Raw genomic sequence first — 6,000 nt, 5'->3', positions numbered from 1 at the left:
ACTCACACTTAATAACCTCTCTTTTGGCTCTTCCCACTTTCTCCAGACCAAGGGTGTAGCTATGGGCACTCGCATGGGCCCCAGCTATGCCTGTCTCTTTGCGGGTTATGTGGAACAGTCTATGCTCCAAATCTATACTGGTACTGCTCCCCAACTTTTCCTTCAATACATTGACGACTACATTGGTGCTGCTTCCTGCTCCCATGCTGAGCTCGTCAATTTCATTGACTTTGCCTCTAACTTTCACCCAGCCCTCAGATTCACTTGGTCCATCTCGGACACTTCTCTCCCCTTTCTTGATCTCTCGGTCTCCATCTCTGGAGACAGACTGTCCACTGACATCTTCTACAAACCCACTGACTCCCATAACTATCTCGACTATACCTCTTCCCACCCTGCCCAATGCAAAAATGCCATTCCCTATTCCCAGTTCCTCCGTCTCCGCCGCTTCTGCTCCCAGGATGAGGCTTTCCGTTCCAGGACTTGTCAAATGTCCTCTTTCTTTAAGAATCGTGGTTTCCCTTCTGCCGTCATCAATGATGCCCTCACCCACATCTCCATTTCCCTCACCGCATCCTCCTGTCACCACGACAGGTACTGTGTTCCCAATGTCCTCACCTATCACCCCACCAGCCTCCGGATCCAGTATATTATCCTCCGCAACTTCCGCCACCTTCAACAGGACCCCACCACCAAGCACATCTTTCTCTCTCAACCCCTCTCTGCTTTTCACAGGGATCGTTCCCTCTGCTACTCCCTGGTCCACACGTCCCTCCCCACAGATCTCCCACCTGGCACTTATCCCTGCAAGTGTAAGTGCTACACCTGTCCCTACACCTCCCCCCTTACCACCATTCTGGGCCCCAAACAGTCCTTCCAGGTGAGGCAACACTTCACTTGTGAGTCTGTTGAGGTCATCTATTGCATCTGGTGCTCCCGGTGCGGCTTCCTCTACATCAGTGAGACCCGTCTCAGATTGGGGGACCGTTTCGTCGAGCACCTCCGCTCCGTCCACCCGCCACAACAGACAGGATCTCCCAGTTGCCACTCACTTCAACTCTGTTTCACATTCCCATTCGGATATGTCCATACACGGCCTCCTCTACTGCCATGATGAGGCCAAACTCAGGTTGGATGAACAACACCTCATATACCGTCTGGGTAGTCTCCAGCCCCTTGGTATGAACATCGAATTCTCCAACTTCCGGTAATTCCCTCCCTCTCCCTTCCCCATCCCACCTTCACTCTGTCTCCTCTTCCAGCTCCCTATCACCTCATGACTCTGCCTTCTTCTACTACCCATAATGCTTTCCCCTTACTTTCCTTCTTCACCTCTCCTGCTTCCCCTCCCCCACCCCTTGATCTTTCCTCTGATTGGTTTTCCACCCTCCCCCACCTTCTTTATAGGAACCCTGCTCCCTCCTTCTTCAGTCCTGATAAAGGGTCTTGACCCGAAACATTGGCTGCTTCTTTGAATGGATGCTGCCCAACCTGCTGAGTTCATCCAGCTTTTTTGTATCATGACTAATTTTATGACAGAGTCATTAAATGATTTGTATGGGTCTATAGTACATTTTGAATAAATAATTTTGATTGACCCAGACACCTAAGCACACTCACACATCCTCTCACACACAACACATACTACATGCACACACAAACACATACACATGCAGAAATCCACATACACCTACTCACACACACACACAAGCAAACACACAGAAATGCACAGACACAACACACACACATGACCGCACACACATGTACCAACCCACACACACATAAATGCACACACTCACACACGAACACACATATGCACACACATGAACACTCACACACATGCTCAAAAACACACAGATATACATACACACGCACAAGCAAACACAAATTAATGTCCACACACGCATGCACCCCCACATATGAACACACACACATGCACACACCCACACATGTGCACACACAAACTGATGTACACATACACACACACATGACCACACAAAAACGCACACATGCACAGATACACACACACTTTCATAATCACAACCAGATGCACATGCACACACACAAAACTACATGCATACACACACACACAGGAACACACACACACATACACACATTCACACAGATACAGACATGTACACTGACGCATGCACACAAACACAAACACGTGCGTGCAAACAAACACATGACCACACACACATACACATGCACACACACACACACATAAACACCTAAGTGCACACATTCACGCAGACGCACACAGACATGCACACACATGTACATCTACAAGCACACACACAGATACAGGCACATGCGCACACACACACAGACACAGCCACGTACACACACACAGACACACAGACACAGCCACGTACACACACACACACACACACACACACACACACACACACACACACACACACACACACACACACACACACACAGAGGCACGTATGTACACATACACAAACACCCATAGACACAGGCACACACACACATAAGCACATGCACACCTATTTACAGGCACACACAAGAACACACATGCTCACTTCCACGCATACACAAACATACACGAATGCACACACATACACACACAAATGTGCACACACACATCAACACTCACAGACACCTACCAGAAGCACATATGAATATACACATGTACTTATGCACACACACACAAAGATGCACACCCACGTGCACATGGACACAAACATACACATACACAAACACACATACACATGTGCACACACACATACACACACATGAACACACAAATACAGATACACACACTCTCATGCACACGCACACATATGCAAATGTACACATGCACGTGCACACACAAACACACATGCACACTCACACATGCATAGTTACAGGCACACTATCATACACAAATGCTCATTCACATACAGAGATGCACACAAATGCACACAGAAACACACATGCACACATACACACACACACGAACACACACATGCACACACATGAATGAACACATGCACACACTCACTCACACACACATTAGCACCAGCACACACATACACACATGCTTGAACCCACACACACATATACACGTACACACACAGCCACCCAAACATAGGGACATGGTCTATCTCTCTCACACACATACTATACACTGATACATACACAGACACACACAGATTACATAGACACACATAAACACACATGCACATCCACAAACACGTACATGCAAACATTCACCTGCACACGAACTTAGACAGACTCACCATCACACAAAGACACACAATCACACACACATAGAGTCAAGCACACAGTACATTAACAGAAAATTACAGGAACAACCATATATAAACATTAGGGTCACTCAGATTCTCACACACACACACACACACACACACACACACACACACACACACACACACACACACACACACGCACGCACATATACACAAGCACTGGCATATGCACACACAGATGCACACTCACACACATAAACACGTGTACGCACACATTAACACACAATCATGAACATTCACACACGTGCTCAAAGACATGCAGATGTACATACACATGCACAAGCGAACACAAATTCATGTCCACACACACATGCACCCCCACATACGAACACACACACATGCACACACACACACAAACACATGTGCACACACAAACAGATGTACACATACACACACACATGCACACTCAGGTGCACACCCGCACTCAAGCACACGCAAACACACACATGCACACTCACAGATATGCAGAAGCATAGACAAACACACACACACATACACACAAACGTACACACATAGAAACATGCACATACACACACACATGAACACACACAAAAGTACACATGCACAGATACACACACACTTTCATACACACAAACAGATGCACATGCACATACATGAAATCACATGCATGCACACATGCACCCACAAGAACACACATGCACACACAGGAAAACATATGCACACACACAAGCACACATTCACACAGGTACAGACACACACACACACACACACGCATGCATGCAAACAAACACACGAACAGACACACATACACGTGCACACACTCACACACATAAACACCTAAGCGCACACACTCACACAGACGCAAACAGACATGCACACACACACAGATATAGGCACATACGCACACACACATGCAGACAGCCATGTACACACACACGCACGAACACACACATGCAGTCACATTCTAACAAGCATACATGCGTACACCTGCACACAAGCACACACAAACAATCACACGTGCACAACTATGCACCCCAAACACAAATGCACACACACATGCACAAGCACACTCACACATTTGTAGTAATACAACTTGGTGTATAAGGAAGGAATTGTATAGTAAACACAAAGTACACTGCAGATGCTGTAGTCAAATCAACACGTACAAACAAGCTGGAGACCGCTTTATTTTCACAAAGGATGTCCAATCCTTATACACTTCAATTCCCCCAAAGCCCCAAAGCCCTCCGCTACATTCTGGACAATAGACCTCACCAGTTCCCCACCACCACCACACTCCTCTGGTTGGTGGAACTGGTACTCACACTGAATAACCTCTCTTTTGGCTCTTCCCACTTTCTCCAGACCAAGGGTGTAGCTATGGGCACTCGCATGGGCCCCAGCTATGCCTGCCACTTCGTGGGTTATGTGGAACAGTCTATGCTCCAAATCTATTCTGGCACCACTCCCCAACTTTTCCTTCAATACATTGACGACTACATTGGTGCTGCTTCCTGTACCCATGCTGAGCTCGTCAATTTCATTGACTTTGCCTCTAACTTTCACCCAGCCCTCAGATTCACTTGGTCCATCTCGGACACTTCTCTCCCCTTTCTCGATCTCTCAGTCTCCATCTCTGGAGATAGACTGTGTACTGACATCTTCTATAAACCCACTGACTCTCTTAACTAACTTGATTATACGCCTTCCCACCCTGCCAAATGCAAAAATGCTATTCCCCATTCCCAGTTCCTCCATCTCCGCCACATCTGTTCCCAGGTTGAGGCTTTCCATTCCAGGACTTGTCAAATATCCTCTTTCTTTAAGAATCGTAGTTTCCCTTCTGCTGTCATCAATGATGCCCTCACCCACATCTCCATTTCCCACACTTCGGCCCTCACCCCATCCTCCTGTCACCACAACAGGGACCGTGTTCCCCTTGTCCTCACCTACCACCCCACCAGCCTCCAGATCCAGTATATTATCCTCCGCAACTTACGCCACCTTCAACAGGACCCCATCACTAAGGACATCTTTCTCTCCCTACCCCTCTCTGCTTTTCACAGGGATCGTTCCCTCCGCGACTCCCTGGTCCACACGTCCCTCCCCACAGATCTCCCGCCGGGTACTTATCCCTGCAAGTGTAAGTGCTACACCTGTCCCTATGCCTCATCTCTTACCACCATTCCGGGCCCCAGACAGTCCTTCCAGGTGAGGCAACACTTCACTTGTGAGTCTGTTGAGGTCATCTATTGCATCTGGTGCTCCCGGTGCGGCTTCCTCTACATCGGCGAGACCCGACGCAGATTGGGGGACCGCTTCGTCGAGCACCTCCGCCCCGTCAGCCACAACAGACAGGATCTCCCAGTTGCCACTCACTTCAACTCTGCTTCACATTCCCATTCGGGTATGTCCATACATGGCCTCCTCTACTGCCAAGATGAGGCCAAACTCAGGTTGGAGGAGCAACACCTCATCTACCGTCTGGGTAATCTCCAGCCCCTTGGTATGAACATCGAATTCTCCAACTTCTGGTAATTCCCTCCCTCTCCCTTCCCCATCCCACCTTCACTCTGTCTCCTCTTCTAGCTCCCTATCACCTCATGACTCTGCCCTCTTCTACTACCCATAATGCTTTCCCCTTACATTCCTTCTTCACCTCTCCTGCTTCCCCTCCCCCACCCCTTGATCTTTCCTCTGATTGGTTTTCCACCCTCCCCCCACCTTCTTTATTGGAACCCTGCTCCCTCCCTCTTCAGTC

Source organism: Hypanus sabinus, assembly GCF_030144855.1.
Source record: "Hypanus sabinus isolate sHypSab1 chromosome Y unlocalized genomic scaffold, sHypSab1.hap1 SUPER_Y_unloc_12, whole genome shotgun sequence".
Classification (NCBI taxonomy): Eukaryota; Metazoa; Chordata; class Chondrichthyes; order Myliobatiformes; family Dasyatidae; genus Hypanus; species Hypanus sabinus.
The sequence above is the reverse complement of the archived record's forward strand: the minus strand, read 5'-3'. Positions refer to the sequence as shown.